The following is an 18,190-nucleotide window of genomic DNA, read 5'->3' as shown; positions in this document are numbered from 1 at the left end:
CATTTTTCGGATGAGTTTGCAGTTTATCATGTCCACAAATAAATGTTCCTTGGCATTCATCTGGGAGATGGGGAGGGGCAGCCCATCCAAGGGCCTTTGAGCTCTTTGGACATATTAGATTACATGGTTGTCTCTTGTGTGGAAGGAAACAGCCCTGCGTGTAAAACTTAATTTATCAACATTGTGTTTTGGTTGCTGAGTCTGTAAAATATAGATTTTTAAACCTCAAATAAGTTGTCCCAATGTCAATTTCTTTGATACATAAAGTTGATGCAATAATAATACCTGTGAAAATGCCCACAGAATAAAGGATATAGTATTTTAACCCCTATACTGAACAAAAATATAAATGCAACATGCAACAATTTCAAATATTTTACTGTTACATATGAGGAAATCTATCATTTGAAATGAATGAATTAGGCCCTAATCTATGGATTCCACATGACTGGGAATACAGATATGCATTCAGGCCGCTCAGAAAGGAAGCAGCCACGGCTCCAAAACCACCATAAAAAAGCCAGACTACGGTTTGCAACTGCACATGGGGACAAAGATCGTACTTTTTGGAGAAATGTCCTCTGGTCTAATGAAACAAATATAGAACTGTTTGGCCATAATGATCATCGTTATGTTTGGAGGTAAAAGGGGGAGGCTTGCAAGCCGAAGAACACCATCCCAACCGTGAAGCAGCATCATGTTGTGGGGGGTGCTTTGCTGCAGGAGGGACTGGTGTACTTCACAAAATAGATGGCATCATGAGGATGGAAAATTATGTGGATAGAAAATTATGTGGATATATTGAAGAAACATCTCAAGATATCAGTCAGAAAGTTAAGTAACATTATAAAAAAATCCCCAAATCCGTCAGTTTAAACTAGAGATATGTTTTTTTGCATTGGTTGCATCTCAATCCACCACATCTGCCAATGTTGCACTTCTGCATATGCGGTGAAAGGTAGCAGAGCTAAATACTTGTTTCTTATTATAATTTTTCTTCACTGTCTTTCTTGCCATTTATGAATGTGTTATTCAATGCGTTTTTCTGGGCTATAGTAGAAAAGGCCAAATTCAATATTGTATTCCCTCAAAACATTATTTAAAAAAATTGACCTAAAGGGGTCCTAAAATTCAAAATCAAATAGCTAAATGATCCAGAGCATGACCATCTTAAAACAATTCCAATGATGGCTTAGAACCCCCTCCCCCCAACTGCTTAGATTTACAGGTGTTTAACAATCACAACCACCTAGAGATTGAACATCACTGACCTGGCTGTGGGTTAAGGTTTTGGTAAACTAATCTCTTAAAAAGTGCTGTTTATTTGAGCGAGACTTTCACAGCTTTATCTGTTTTCAGCATCAACACAGGGAAGGGAAGGGAAGGTAACAAACTAATGAAGGATGAGACATGAATTGACAGCTGGAAACAGCCAGCAGTAGATTTGGACTTCATAGGAATAATGACTAATCTCAGCATCCTAATAAAAACAACATTTGAGTACACAAATCAAAGATACACACAGTCTGGCGTAGTCCATTTTCATTGCAGTATTTGTCACGCCTGCTCCCGCTCCCCCTCTCTGGCACCAGGTGGCCCATCATTACGCACACCTGTCACCATCGTTACGCTCATCAACGCTTCATGGGACTCACCTGGACTCTATTACTTCATTGATTGCCTCCCCTATATCTGTCACTTCCTCAGTTTCTTCCCTGCGTCTGCATTAATGTTGTTTTGTTCCCCCTGTCCAGACGCTGTCCTTGTCTTGTTTCATGTCCGTCATTTATTAAATATTCACTCACTGTACTTGCTTCTCGTCTTCCAGCGTCTGTCCTCACAGTTTTGACAATTTAGGAACATATGTCATTTCTATTGAGGAGACAAAAGTAAGCTCTAAGCAACTGCTCTATCCCAGCCTTATTAAGTTGTGTTACGATCTGTCTCAAACACTATGGGGAAGTTGGATAAACAACACTATGAAGCCTATTCCTGGACACGAAGCATTCTTCTCAGTCTGGGAGTACGTTTATAAACTGGATCCTTGCAACTGCCTAAGAGTCCAATAAAAAGCTAATCACGTCTGACCGACTCACATTGATTTGAAAATGATGCCGCCGTGTACATGACGTAACACTCTCTCACAGCGGTCATCGGTTTTGATCAACGGATGAACTGGGCCGTTAATACCCTCTAGTGCTCCAACACATCAGTCATGTGTGCTCAAGAACCTCTGCAACATTCAAATCTTAATCAGCTATTTTCCCTTAGCTAAAATAGCACCTTAATCTGACTAGCTGATCAAGAAAAAGGAGAGAGGGGGAGGAAAACATTAGTGTCAACCTAGCGTTGTTTGGAATCCGACATTAATTCATTTGGCACGCTGTTGAAGAAAATATCTTCATTAGAGGTGCAGGTGCGTGTTATGGGGGTGGTGATGGTGGCTGCCCCCTGGTGTATTGAACTCCTTTATCTAATTTGGGGCTTTGCAGATAAATGCTGCATCCTGCAGTGTCACAGCAGCATGGTACAAGAGCGAGGAGACTGGGGGATGAGGGGGGTAACTGAATCAGCACTCTCAGCTGTATACTCACTTATACCTCCATGCTCCTCCCACACGGTCTAATTCACTTTCATCAGTTGGTAAAAAGTCCTAATTGTTGGAGATTCATCTTCATGGACAGCCGGACTCGCTCACTGCTCCCCTCACACACCTGCCATTCTCCAATAGCACCAACAATGTTAGGACATACATACGTATTTATATAAAGAAATCATTAGTAAAGAAAGAGGTTTTGCATAGAAGAGACACTCCTACCTGGTGTTAATTTCAGGTGATAATAAAGCCTGTGGATTGGACCGAGTCTCACTGAGGTTATCTAAATGACAGACTTTAGATAACACCGACATAGGAAAAGCACTCACACATCTGAAGTTGATCCTTGCAGGTGTGTAGGAATAATTTGATGATATCTTGAAAGAAAAGTAAAGAAAAACATAACGAATAAAAGGGTGATAACCTTCAGTCCTGCTGTTAGATTCAGATACATTCCTATCTGGCTTTTTTGATTGGACTACTCAGGGAGCTGGAGCAGGGCCAGGTAACAGAGAGCAGTCTGACTAGGTGAGAGGCTGGGTACACAGGGCACACGGTGCGGGTGGGGATTCAGTGGTGCACTGTACAATGCACCACTCTAGTCAAGGCAATTCAGATCAGGCTTGGCGGTTTTGTGAAAGCAATTAAAACTATTCATATAGTTTTATAATCTATAACAAAAATGTTTTAATATTTCTAGGGACATGTAAAAATAAAATAAAAAAATGAGGCACTGTTCCAATTCATGGCAAAAAAAAGTTAATTGGTATCAATCAAGACACCGAAAAAGGTTAGTGATATTGTCAGATGATCTGAGGTGAGATCAACAAGGAATGTGCTCTTAATCGTTAGCAGCTAACTGTGTTTTTTTCAAACAGAGTTTGTTGAACACACCTCAGGTATCATGTTTCGTTTAATCACTGGTTTAAATACTGCTTCCTAGAAACTCTACTATTTCATATCAGTCGAGGATTCAATAGTGATCAAGTCTATCCAAAATAGAAAACATCAAAGACATGTAATTCACTATTGTAATGCAAATTGACCGCTGTAGTCTAGTCAAATTGGCAATGACAAGAGCCGGAACTGCAGATGGTGTTACCGGGGAAAAAAAAGGTTTTCCATCCAATTGTTGACAGATTTTAGTGCGACAATTGTAAAATCCACATATAAGCAATATGCGAATTTTCCAACCAGAGATCTGTTCCATCAAATTGAATTGCGGATAAAAAGCTGTGCGTGATGACATAATGCACATAAAAATAGATTTAGCCGTTAAATTCTCATGTCCTGAATAAAAAAATACAATTTGTTTTGTCCGAAAGAATGTTGCGTTATATAGCGAATGTGCACACTGGTCTTGACACTTGCGTTCTAGCTAACAGCTTGCAGATACAGTGCGGGTATAGGCTACCTACACGATGAGATTATTATGGAGAAAAGAGCTACATTCTTTTTATTTGTCAATCGGCAGCCAAGCATCGATCATCATGTCACCAGAATAAGACCCTTGATATTTATTGGAAATCTCATCACCGTGCACTTTCAACACCCTGTGAAGTACATCACAATGTATTTACTTTGCAGCCTAATAAACTGCATGCTTTCCCGAGTCATAGTGAGAGGACCACACATGTCATCGCGTGTCTCCAATTTTACTTCGATATGATGGTTATGATGTAAATATTTGTGCATAAAGAGGTTTCCACTGCCATTTCTTGCATAATTAATTTTACTGACAGAAAAAGATTCCATCTTGTCTAGTATATTTTATTTGATTGACATCTGGAATATTTATCGACAATTTAGCTGTTTCCATCAATGTTTTATTTCTGACATACTTTACTCTCACAAATAGGTTGGATAGAATCCTGTTTGGGACAGGCCCATTAAAGGTTCAGGACTGAAATGTTTTGAGCCCCATACCGAAAGCTTCTGCTCAACTGAGAGCATTATGAGAAGCATACTGTAGGCTGCTTATCTATCTCACAAGGCTAACATCCACCACCAGAAGGCCTGTAATGGGGGTTGGTGATCCCAAGGCTGATGTCACCTGTCATCTTGTTGGGTGGTCCTTTGCATGGGGTGATGTAAGTTTCCTTTAACAATCAGACTTCCAGATAGATGACACAGACACAGGAACCTTGGTATAAAACTCTTTAGTAATAAAATGCAATTGCAGACAGAGTTTCACATACAGTATACCTCAGTAGTCATTGTTGCATTGGATTACATATAAAGTATCTAAGATGAGAAAAACATGCCTAGACTGTGGTTTCTCACTCTGCTATCTCGGCCTTTAGCCTGTGTGACTATCAGCAGGTGCAGACAATTCTCAGCCTGAGAACTAAAGCAGTACATCTCCATGTACCCATCATTGCACATTGCAAGCATACAAAGGTTATCATATATATACAGTAATCATGGCATTGGTGTAGCCCCACACCTGACCCCCAGGGTAACCCCGAATAATCTCTATGGCAACACAGCATGCCCCTTCCAAGAGATGGTGTCTTCATCGTGGGTAAAGGTCCCTGGAATACACAGTAGTTGACAATTATTATAGGATCGAACCGATCACAGCATAGCTAGTTATGATTACCATAGCAACTTTAAATTCCTGAATGGATGTGTCTAACCTTATTGTGTTATTACAGATTGTTTAAGTCTTCACTTTTTTTAAATGAATATTTAGTTTTCAGTGGCACCTAACATGTGAGATGACATCAGTAAAACACTGACATTATGGAGAGAACAATTCATAAAAGTCCAGTACATATCAGAGGATTGGTGACCCAGGGAAATATGAGACTAGGAAAACAAAGACAATATCTATCCAAGGCTACTATGTTTGACTTTGCTCCAGCATCCATTTATGTAATTTATGAGTGGATCCGGCGAAATATGTTTTGACAGTAAATTCTATTTTCTAACCCTCTGATCGTAGATATGGTTTCCAGTCCAGGACTTTCTGAAGGGTGATTCATTGCTGTCTGGGGTGTTGTGACTCACAAAGGTATCATCCTAGATGTGAAGGTTAGACTATATAAAAGTCAACCCCCACCATATAATAACAATAAATATATTTTATATATAAATATCAAGATTTTGAATTAAGACTCAGGCAATGTCTATTCATAAGGTGTAACTAAACATACTGTTCCAGCTAATGCAAGGTTCTGCTTTTATTTCACTGTAAGGTCTACACCTGTTTTTTTCCGGCGCATGTAACAAATCAAATTTGATTTGTTTTGATCCATTTTAGATACCTCAATTATTGATAATAAATCTTCAAACAGAAGGTGTTAACAAAATGCAAAGGGATGGCCCTGTTGTCCTTGTTGTCCTTTCTCTGGCTAGAGATTGATACTGCTGCTGGCCATGCCAGCTATGGGACTCAAATTAGGAACTTGGTATGATTCATCTAACAGCTGAACACAGTACCAGCACTCTGAAAAGTTCATGTAATGATACTTTTCTTTGGATGTTTTGTTTTACATTCCTACCATGAAAAGGACCAACTGCACGGATAACCAATGAGGCGGATGTCCAGGTTAAGGGGAGTTAATTAAATGGAAGAAGATGTCCACATTCACACACACACATCACACACACACACACACACATCTGACCACTCATGGTTAAGATAACTGAGAATGTGGTATGGTGATAAGTATTTGGCGTGACTTTGACCAATAAGACACTAATAAAGTGGGGGTCCTCTGAATGGTAGACTAATCTGCCGACTAGAACTAACCAGAAGGGATGGCTAGAATCAGCTGACTGAAGCTGGCTGTTTTAACAAATGTGGTTTTCCTGTTATGAGGTTCATTTTATAACATGGGTGAGGTATGCCTATAACACGGGTGAGGTATGCCTAGTGATCGGTGCCCATGCAACGCTTCACGGCAGCTGCCCACAGCAGCAGACACGACATGGGGGCTGGTACCCTGAGAGCAGGATTCCAAAACTTTTCGCCCAGACTCCAGCTCATTTCCCAGGTGTTCAATCTGGTGTCTCAATGGGAAGGAGATAAATCGCAGAGGGGGTGATGGGATGTCATCCCTGCCCATGAGCTCAGATGAGTCACATGTGACACGGCCAGAGATAGACTTTTACAGCAGTGACACTGTCTGGGATGATGAATGCCATGGAGCTCAGCGGGAGAGAGCCCCCTAAGGCTGGAAAAGAGCAGGCTCAACACACAGAGAGAACAAAAACATCAGCAGCAACCAGTTGCAGCAAATCATATAGACCTGTAAAACAGGCCCCATAAATAAACCCCAAGATACACCAAACCCACGGTGGTGGGCTGAAGGGCCGGTGGGCAGCGAAGGCTGGAATTGCCACTCTGTCTCCGGGGAATGTTTTATTACATCACTTCCAGGTAAGGTCACTAATCTGTGGTGTGAAGCTGAAGTAACGTCACTATTACACAAGGTCAACTCAATACCAGAAAAAGTGAATGCCAAGTACGGTAATCACCTTTCTTCACAATATAAAACTTAAACAACATGGACAGCAAGATGAGTTTGAGAGATATATGTGATTTTAAGGTACCATAAAGGCTTTTTAAAAATGGGCTGAAACCAAACTCACATTGATATAAATGCATGGTCTATGCAGAAATCTGAGTTACCTGGACAGACATGAATAATGCAACATTAAGGAAGTAATGTTGTTTCCATGGTGATGATTACATTCAGTGGTCAGCACTGCATGTGTTCATTTACTGTTAATCCATCTGTTATTACCCTGAGTAGTTTTCCACTGTGGCTTCCACTCTCAGTAAAAGGCAATGTGTATTAAGGGAACTGCTCCAGTGTGAAGAGAGCATGCTCTCTCTGCCAGAAGCACGGAGCCACAATAGACAGCCAGCCAGCCAGCCAGGGCAGGGTGACTGACAGACTGCTCCTTATACCCCTTGTGTTCTCTTGATGAGGAGGTGACTCTACGTTCAGGTAGCACTGTTGGTTCCAGGTGAATGAGTTATGACTTGCCATTTCATCAGACCAGGGACAGGGTAGCTAGGGCACTGCTGCTGAAAAGTATTTTTTTTTGCCATTAATTGTCAGAATATCGTTTGTTAGTACTGTACGTCTTGATATAAGGGAGCGGGATAAATCAAAGCCTTTGCGCTCGGAAAGGAAACTAGAAGTTCCACTAAAGCTTGTTTTGGGCTTCATCAGCGGAGATTTTAGCCTGTAAATCTTGGTGGGGCAAAATACTTATTTTTATTTTTAGATGCATGCCAGCAAACCCACTACGCAACACAACACAACACATTAATTGCACTAGAACGGTGACAAACTGTGCCCAAACACTGTTAGGGCCTACATAAAGCTGTCCCAACACCTTACCACTGCTACACCTGGATATCAGTGGAGCCTTGTCTGGCAGTTCGTTCAGCCTCATTTACAGTTTTCACCTAAAATGACATAACCAAATCTTGAGCCACAAGTAGCATAGTTGTTAGAGTGTTGGGCCAGTAACTGAAAGGTTGCTGGATCAAATCTCTGAGCTAACAAGGTAAAAATATTTTGTTCTGCCCCTGAACAAGGCAGTTAACCCATTGTTCCCCGGTAGGCTGTCATTGTAAATGAGAATTAGTTCTTTACTGACTCGCCTAGTTAAATAAAGGTTAAATAAAAATCGAACTGCCAGTAGCTCAGGACCTGAAGCAAGCATATGCTTATTCTTGAAAACCATTTGAAGGGGAAAACTTTGAAGTTTGTGAAAATGTGAAATTAATGTAGGAGAATATAACACATTAGAGCTGGTAAAAGATAATACAGAGAAAAAAAAACAGTTTTTTGGGGTATTATCTTTGTACCATTATCTTTGCACCATTATCTTTGCGAAAGGCCATAATATATTTTTCCAGCATAGGTGCAATATAGATTTTGGCCACTAGATGGCAGCAGTGTACGTGCAAAGTTTTACATTGATTCAATGAACCATTGCATTTCTGTTCAAAATGTTGTATCAAGACTGCCCAAATGTGCCTAATTGGTTTATTAAACACATGTGGTTTCTACTGAAAATTGAGCTGTACAAACTATGGCATAAGGGGACAATGAGCATATAAGAGGCAATCCGTAATTTCGATTAAGACATTAATGAGCGAGCTAGGATGGACGTAGTCAATATAACTATTTGTTCAGCACTTTTGAAGTGTACAGCGAACAGAATTCAGAACATGGGCTGTTCCTACCGTATTCTCCCTGTACACCAAGTCAGAAAAGTAGGATAAATGAAGGGGGAATATAAGCAGACAATGAAAGCTCAATGATTGCATTTCTCTAAAACAGGCTACATGCTACATGTGCAGCACCAAATCAGAACAGTAGAGAAAATTAGGAGGGAAACAGGACCAAACTATTAGGGGAGGCACGTTGGCTACTAACATCTTACTACACAACATGTACTTAGTATTACTTTCTTAGCTACAGTACACATATCTCCTTGGCATATTACATAATTTATGCAGCAGCATACCAGACATTTTCGGACTCACCTTGTTGTGCTGTGCTCACTTGAACAGAAAGGTGGTCCTTCATGGGCAAATTTTGTCATCAAACTTTGCCATTAAAGTCTGGCATTCTCTGGATTTATGGTACTTTCAAGACAACCGGGAACTCAGAAAAAAAACAAGGTTGAATCATGATGACATCAGTGATCTTCAGGTCAGAGCTCTAGAAAGGGGTTCCCGACTTGCAATTCCGAGTTGGATGACCGTTCAAAACTTATTTTCCCAGTCGGAGCTCGTTCTTTACCCAGAATTCCCAGTTGTTTTGAACTCAATGAAAACAAATTTCCCAGGTCTGAGTTTCCAGTTGTTTTGAGCACGGCAGAAGTAATGCTGAATGTTAATATTTTCGAACTTGGAAAAGAGACCGTTAAACCCAGACTTGGGAACACACACCCACTCCACTGAATATCTGTCACGTTAGTGAATATCTGTCACTTAGTTCTTTTATTGTCTTTGTTTTAGTATGGTCAGGGCGTGAGTTGGGTGGGTTGTCTATGTTACTTTTTCTATGATTTAATATTTCTGTGTTTGGCCTGGTATGGTTCTCAATCAGAGGCAGCTGTCAATCGTTGTCCCTAATTGAGAACCATATTTAGGTAGCCTGTTTTCTATTGTGTTTCGTGGGTGATTGTTTTCTGTTTTCTGTTGTGTGTCTGCACCAGCCAGAACTGTTTTCGGTTGTTTCTCTTTGTTATTTTGTTATTTCCGTGTTCATTTAATAAATATGGACACATACCACGCTGCACCTTGGTCCTCACCTTCTTCCACGTACGGCGGCCGTTACAATATCAGGTTAGTGATTTGCATTGCAATGCTTGCAGTTAGCCACTGATTCCTTCCAAACCAATCATTGTTGAATTTGAGATTTCCAACTTGTTGTGTAATGTTTATGTACAATGGCACCGATGCATTTTATTTATAATTTCTCTTAGTTATATCTCTTCATATGACAAGGATTTGCCATTAGATTGTCAACTTGATTCATGATGATGACTGCAAACTAAGCTAAGATTTTGAAGTATGGTGTTGAAAGGATCAGTCCAAATAAAGCTGTTGTAGATATAACTGTCACACCCTGATCTGTTTCACCTGTCTTGTGCTTGTCTCCACCCCCATCCAGGTGTCGCCCATTTTTCCCATTTATACCTGCGTTTTCTGTTTGTCGGTTGCCAGTTCGTCGTGTCTCGTCAAGCCTACCAGACCGTGCCTTAATTACATTGTTAGGCATCCAGCCACAACAGTAACCTCCCAGCTCCTCAGTAACCCCGCTGTCAGCAGCATGTCTCTCCAGGACACCCCAGCTTCCCGAGAACCCCGCTTACCTTCTCCGGAATGCATTGCTCTCGCAGTGTTCCCTCATCTTTGAGCTGCAGCCCTCGTCCTTTCCCTCGGAGCTCGAGGATAGAATACCTCATAATGCTGATGTCCGGGATGGCCCTCATCTGGGCTACGTTCGTGTGGGAATAACAATCTGCCATGTGATTTAGTCTGGAGGATTTCGTGGCTGGGGTGAAAAAGGTTTTAGATTCTTTGTTGTCCGGGAGAGAGGCTGCCCGGAAGTTACTCCAGCTTCATCCCTGGTCACATATCTCTGGACTTTGTCACTAGTCTCCCTCCGTCTGATGGCAACACCACTGTCCTTACGGTGGAGGACAGGCTTTCCAAAGCCGCCCATTTCATTCCCCTCCCCAAGGTACCCTCAGCCAAGGAGATGGCCCAGCTCATGGTGCAGCACGTCTTCCGGATCCATGGTCTTCTGGTGGACATTTTCTCAGACTGTGGTCCCTAGTTCTCGTCCCTGTTCTGGAAGGTGTTCTGCACACTCATTGGTTCGTTGGCCAGCCTGTCCTTCGGGTTTCACCCCCAGCCTAATAGCCAATCTGTGAAGCATGGTGGTTGCAGCATCACATTGTGGGGATGTTTTTTAGTGGCAGGGAATTGGTGACTAGCCAGGATCGAGGGAAAGATGAACGGAGCAAAACACAGAGAGAACATTGATGAAAACCTGCTCCAGAGCGCACAGGATCTCAGACTGGGCTGAAGGTTCACCTTCCAACAGTGCAACGACCCTAAGCACACAGCCAAGATAACACAGGAGGGGCTTCGGGACAAGTCTCTGAATGTCCTTGAGTGGCCCATCCAGAGCCGGGACTTAAAATAGCTGTGCAGCGATGCTCCCCATTAAACCTGACAGAGCTTGAGAGGATCTGCAGAGAAGAATGGGAGAAACTCCCCAAAACAGTTGTGCCAAGCTTGTATCGTCATACCCAAGAAGACTCAAGGCTACTTTCAGAGCCAAAGGTGCTTCAACAAAGTACAGCGTAAAGGGTCTGAATACTTATGTAAATGTGATATTTCAGTTGTGTATATTTTTAATTAAAATTGACTAAAATAAGGCTGTAATATAACAAAATGTAGAAAAGGTCAAGGGGTCTGAATACCCCTTGACTGTTTGACCGAATACAAACAAACAGTGTAGTTATTCCCTTCGCAAGGCAATCAAATAAGCTAAGTGTCAGTATAAAGACAAAGTAGAGTCACAATTCAAAGGCTCAGACACGAGACGTATGTGGCAGGGTCTACAGTCAATCATGGATTACAAAAAGAAAACCAGCCTCATCGCGGACACTGACGTCTTGCTCTCAAACAAATTAAACAACTTCTTTGCTCGCTTTGAGGACAATACAGTGCCACTGACACTGCCCGCTACCAAAACCTGCGGGTTCGCCTTTACCACTGCCAACGTGAGTAAAACATTTTAACGCGTTAACCCCTGCAAGGCTGCCGGCCCAGATGGCATCCCTAGCCGTGTCCTCAGAGCATGTGCAGACCAGCTGGCTGGTGTGTTTACGAACATATTCAATCAATCCCTGTCCCAGTCTGCTGTTCCCACATGCTTCAAGAGGGCCACCATTGTTCCTGTTCACAAGAAAGCTAAGGTAACTGAGCGAAATTACTTCCATCATGCTTTGAGAGACTAGTCAAGGACCATATCACCTCCACCTTACCTGACACCCTAGACACACTCCAATTTGCTTACCGCCCCAATAGGTCCACAGACTACGCAATCGCAATCACACTGCACACTGCCCTAATGCATCTGGACAAGAGAAATACCTATCTAAGAATGCTGTTCATCGATTAGAGCTCAGCATTTAACATCATAATACCCTCTAAACTCATCATTAAGCTCGAGGCCTTGTGTCTGAACCCCGCCCTGTGCAACTGGGTCTTGTACTTCCTGACGGGCCTCCCCCAGGTGGTGAAGGTAGGAAACAACACCTCCACCCCGCTGATCCTCAACACTGGGGCCCCACAAGGGTGCGTTCTGAGCCCTCTCCTGTATTCCCTGTTCACCCATGACTGCGTGGCCATGCACACTTAACAACTCAATCATCAAGTTTGCAGACAACACTACAGTGGTAGGCTTGATTACCATCAATGACGAGAGGGAGGAGGTGAGGGCCCTCGGAGTGTGGTGTCAGGAAAATAACCTCACACTCAACGTCAACAAATCAAAGGAGATGATCGTGGACTTCAGGAAACAGCAGAGGTGGCATCCCCCTATCCACATTAATGGGACAGCAGTGGAGAAGGTGGAAAGTTTTAAGTTCCTCGGAGTACACATCACGGACATACTGAAATGGTCCACCAACACAGACAGTGTGGTGAAGAAGCAACCTCAGGAGGCTGAAGAAATTTGGCTTGTCACCCGAAAACACTCACAAACCTTTACAGATGCACAATCGAGAGCATCCTGTCGGGCTGTATCACCACCTGGTACGGCAACTGCTCCGTCCACAACAATAAGGCAAACTACCTGCCCTCCAAGACACCTACCTACATCACCCGATGTCACAGGAAGGCCAAAAAGGACAGCAACCACCCGAGCCACTGCCTGTCCACCCCGCTGTTATCCAGAAGGGGAGGTCAGTACAGGTGATCAAAGCGGGGACCGAGAGACTGAAAAACAGCTTCTATCTCACGGCCATCAGACTGTTAAACAGCCATCACTAACATTGAGTGGCTGCTGCCAACATACTGACTCAAATCTCTAGCCACTTTAATAATAAAAAATTTGATGTAATATACGTATCACTAGTCACTTTAAACAATGCCACTTTATATAATGTTTACATACCCTACATTACTCATCTCATATGGGCTCCCGAGTGGTGCAGTGGTCCCTTAGGGCGGCGCACAATTGGCCCAGCGTCGTCTGGGTTTGGCCAGTGTAGGCCGTCATTGAAAATAAGAATTTGTTCCTACTGACTTGCCTAGTTAAATAATGGTTACACAAATGTGTATACTGTACTTTATGCCATCTCTCCTCCATATATTTATATGTACATATTCTTATTAATTCCTTTACACTTGTGTGTATAAGGTAGTTGTGAAATTGTTAGATTACTTGTTAGATATTAATGCACGGTCTACAAAAAAGAAGCACAAGCATTTCGTTACACTCGCGTTAACATCTAACCATCTGTATGTGACCAAAAACATTTGATTTGATACTTTCCGAATGCACTGTATGTATATATAACTAGGAATAAAGGGACAGATCGTAAACAGTAGCAGCAGTGTATGTGATGAATCAAAAAAGTTAGTGCAAAAAGGGTCAATGCAGATAGCTAAAGAGTTAACCAAATAGCTACTCGAACTAACTCTTTAGCAGTCTTATGGCTTGGGGGTAGACTCTGTTCAGGGTCCTGTTGGTTCCAGACTTGCTGCATTGGTACCGCTTGCTGTGCGACAGCAGAGACAACAGTCTATGACTTGGGTGGCTGGAGTCTTTGCCAATTTTAGAGCCTTCCTGCGACACCGCCTGGTATAGAGGTTCTGGATAGCAAGGAGCTCGGCCCCAGTGATGTACTGGGCCGTACGAACTACCCTCTGTAGCGCATTGCGGTCAGATGCCAAGCAGTTGCCATACCAGCGGTGATGCAGCCAATCAAGATGCTCTCAATGGTGCAGCTGTAGAAGGGGGAAGAGGCATTGTTATGCTCCCTCACAAATGTGTTGGTGTGTTTGGACCATGATAGATCCTATGATGTGAACATTAGAAGCTCTCGACCTGCTCCACTATAGCCCCGTCGATGTGAACAGGGGTGTGCTCAGCTCCTAGTTTCCTGTAGTCCATGATCAGCACTTTTGTCTTACTGACGTTGAGGGAGAGGTTGTTGTCCACCACACTGCCAGGTCTCTGACCTCCTCCCTGTAGGCTGTCTCATAGTCGTTGTTGAGCAGGCCGACCACCGTTGTGTCGTTGGCAAACTTAATGATGGTGTTGGAGTCGTGCATGGCCACACAGTCATTGATAAACAGGGAGTACAGAAGGGATTAAGCACGCACCCCATTTAAAAGGAATTTGAAGTAGTGAACAGGATACAGAACTGCAATTCAAATTTAAATGAAAGGATATAGTGTTCTCCGGGGCGGCACAAATGTTCTGTGGAGTGACAGGTAGCCTAGTGGTTAGCGCTTGGGGAATCCAGGACAGAGTAGCAGGACTGATCAGAAGTCTGATTGGAGACAGGGACCAGAGTCAGATCGCGCAGAACTGTAGCGGAGAGGAAAACAGCGTCAGGCAAGGGAAAACAGGCACAACAGGAACATACTAGAACCATGGACTGACTGGGCAGAGATTACGTTCTGGCAGTGTGGAAGTGGCAGGACTGAGTATTTGTACAGGTCTTGATTATGGAACAGGTTGCAGCTGGTGGGGGATCTGCTCTCAACCCTGATTGGCTATTATTTAAACTGTTTTTTATCAAAGGGATGCTCGTTGACTTCCCTTGCATTCAATGCTATGGGCGGTAACAATGTCCATACTCTTTATGACCAGATTGCATCAAATAGATGGCCTACACATACAGAGACAGATGGGCACTGTTTCACTCGCTTAGATGCTTTTTCCGGCGAGATACATCCAGCCTCTTGCAAATTGAAGGAACATGATGAAAACACAGACAAAATATCAATTGTTTTTTGGGGAAACCTGGCTTCCCTTGGCATCCATGAGTGCACACCACTGTCTATCAGGCCTTTTGTAGAGAAATCAATGAAATATCCCTCCTTCCACCGCATTCCCTTTAGGCTAAACTCAGTAGGGGCTGATTCTAAGGACAGCAGAATGAATTAATGCATGTACGTGTCAGGTCCCAGGAATACAAAATGTTTAAGGCCATTGAAAAGAACATCCTGGAAAATCGGCTTTTAAGAAAAAATACAAAAACCAAACTGTTTCCTCAAATCAACTCGAGAATTAATATTTTATTTGTTCTGTCTGTTATCTCGCTATGATATTAAACTTTATATTAGCATCTTGCTGGTGGACAACCTGACAGATTTGTTTTTAAAAACTTGCTTTGATAATATATTTTAGTTAAAGAACAAATTGTACTTGTCAAAGAGTTTTGTCAACTGGTGCTCCTATGAATCTACCACCGCAGGCAAAAGTGAAGATGTGTTCTGCAGATCTGAATGGATGAATCTATTACTGGAGATGAACATGGTTGGTTTGTGGAGAAAAACAAAAGGGTTAGGCTCAAAAGAGCCTGTTCCAATGTACACATGATCCTGAGGTAGCCTGCTCAGACCTATGACGCTCATTAGCCTTACTATTACATTTACCTCTGTCTGGAGATCAGACACAAGGTTTCAGAGAGACCCATGTCGCTGCTTTGTCCCTGACTACTCACATATAGACTGAAATTGCCTGCCGAGTATAAACCATTGAAATATTGATCGGCTGATTTGGTTGAGACAATCTTGTGCAGCAGTTCTGTGGAAAGTGGTCAATGTATTTCTTGTACTAAAATACTTGAATCTAATTATATAAACTCATTATAAGTACATTTGCTTTTTGTTTGGTTTAGGTATGTCCTCTTGTGAAATGCTTACTTACAAGCACTTAACCAACAATACAGTTCAAGAAATAGAGTTAAGAAAATCATTTACTAAATAAACTCAAGTAAAGAATAAAATAAAAAGAAACACAATAAAATAACAATATCGAGGCTATATACAGATGTACCGGTACCGAGTCAATGTGCAGGGGTACAGGTTAGTTTACAGTACTGTAGCATATTACATTTAAAGGGCAATTTTGAAATGTTATTTGATTTTTTGGGGGCTATTGGATAAATTGGTTGTTACAACAAAGGAATTGAGAAGATATCATGATGTTGTGTTTTGCTGATTAAACCAATGTTCTCATGGTATTTCACAGTAAACATATATTTTGGATCAATGGCTGTGGGGTGAAAGATGTCTCCAAACTAAATGAATGCACAATTAAAGGTTTTGAATATAAGACTTGCTGCATTGCAAGTGTTATATGATTCAATACCTTTACACCTCAGCGCAATAGTTATTTGAATTATTTATTTCCTTTAACACTATAAAACACAGCAAGCTACTAGAAAAGTGGTTTACTAGGTTTACGGTATAGCACATTTTCAAACAAAAAACAGCATTATTATTTTTTCCAGAATGGAAGTGTTATAAATTGCACCGTAGATCAGTCCTGCTTTTGGCCTCAGAGCAATATTGCCCTTAGAGAATAAGACTAATTGGAAGAGGAAGTTGGTGGAAGTCTTCCTCCTCATCAAGTATGAGGATACAGCGCCCCCTCTAATCCCTCATCAACATGTGGCCATAACCTCAAATCACACAACCACCTCCTAATTCACATATTTTACTGTACTTGACTGAACCAACAGTATATACGGCTATTAGTTACAGAATCCATCAATACGGTAGATGTATGGTAGTACTAATTGTACACTACCAGGAAGGATATCAGCGGTATATCAGCGGATACTGGCATGATAAGTGGAATTATCAGAAGAAAAGTCACAAGTACGCAACTCTGTAATAAAACGAAAAAAACAAGGGGAACAAACAAAATCGTCTTGGACAAATGATTGAATTAGCCAATGAGATAGAGATGGGAAGAGACAAAAATAAGAGCGAAAAGGCTAGGCCTTTATTTCTTATTTTGTTACCCAGGATTGTAATCAGATTAGTGAACTTCTTATGGGTCAAATGACGCTGAGAAAGTAGTTTTGTAACCGGACTGTCAAAAAATAAAATAAAGCTCTGCTTGTGTAGCAATGTGTCCTTCTTCGGTTACAACCTCCAAGATGGAAGTGTGAAACATTGTTATGGTATTAAACACACTGTTCCTCTGTCCAGATCAAACTCTGACACATCATCTGCTCATTTGGTCTTCTTCATTAGGTTACACTGCTAATACAGATCAATTTCGAGATAACCTAGTCAAGTTCTGTGTGGTACTTCAATATTGTGTGTTGTTGAGTAAGAAAGCGTGACCGCATGTGTGTTTTGTGCGTGCTTGTTGTATGTGCGTGCCTGTGTACTGTATTGTGTGTATGATGTGTGCGTAATTAGGTGTGTAATTGTGATTCATCTTAATGAACGTCATTGTTTACTGCCCGTCTCTACGTGATGGCCACTCAGGAAGTGACCTTCGTTCGAGCCCCATAGCCGCTGACTCAGGGTTTCTGTGATGCTTACTGCTGAACCAAGATAAAAGCGAAAAGTGAAGGGAATGACAAGAGCAGATCAGGGAGATATCTACTGGGTCTGCTCCAGGGCTTTGTCCCTTTAACCCTCTCTTCTGCAGTGTCATCCTCAACACAATGACATAACCACATCATTAAGTCCACACTGCCTTTATCTCGACCTCACCGTTTTTCAAAGAGTTGAAAAAGACACAGGTGCATCAGAGTTCTCCCTCACTAACTTTTAATTAAATAAATGGGATGCATCAGTGGCTTTGCTAAAAGAGGTTCTCGGTCTCAGTAGTCTCACTGCAATCGAAGAATGAGTACACCTGACTCGTGCTCACACAGCCTGTGCAGTGTGCAACCACTGCAGTGCTCCCTAAACATCCCCCTTCTAGACCATGTTTCCCCTGTGAAGAGAGAGTCTCGTCTCACAGTCTGACAAAGAGCAATGGTCAAGAGCAATCATTCCGTTCAATGTTTCTGGTTAATGGTCACAATAGGTTGTCCAGAGAATGGAAGTCCCCT

At 42.1% G+C, this 18,190-nt stretch overlaps 1 long non-coding RNA gene across 1 annotated transcript in view; it reads right to left on the bottom strand.

Moving 5' to 3' along the window:
- Nucleotides 1-9,759: 9,759 nt before the first annotated feature.
- Nucleotides 9,760-18,190, bottom strand: part of LOC139420844 (uncharacterized) — a 56,640-nt gene continuing 48,209 nt past the window's right edge. The window contains exon 2 of the long non-coding RNA XR_011635546.1: nucleotides 9,760-14,691. This is a non-coding gene — a long non-coding RNA (uncharacterized lncRNA). The remainder of the gene's footprint in view (nucleotides 14,692-18,190) is intronic.

This window comes from Oncorhynchus clarkii, chromosome 12 (assembly GCF_045791955.1).
Source record: "Oncorhynchus clarkii lewisi isolate Uvic-CL-2024 chromosome 12, UVic_Ocla_1.0, whole genome shotgun sequence".
Classification (NCBI taxonomy): Eukaryota; Metazoa; Chordata; class Actinopteri; order Salmoniformes; family Salmonidae; genus Oncorhynchus; species Oncorhynchus clarkii.
The sequence above is the reverse complement of the archived record's forward strand: the minus strand, read 5'-3'. Positions and strand labels throughout refer to the sequence as shown.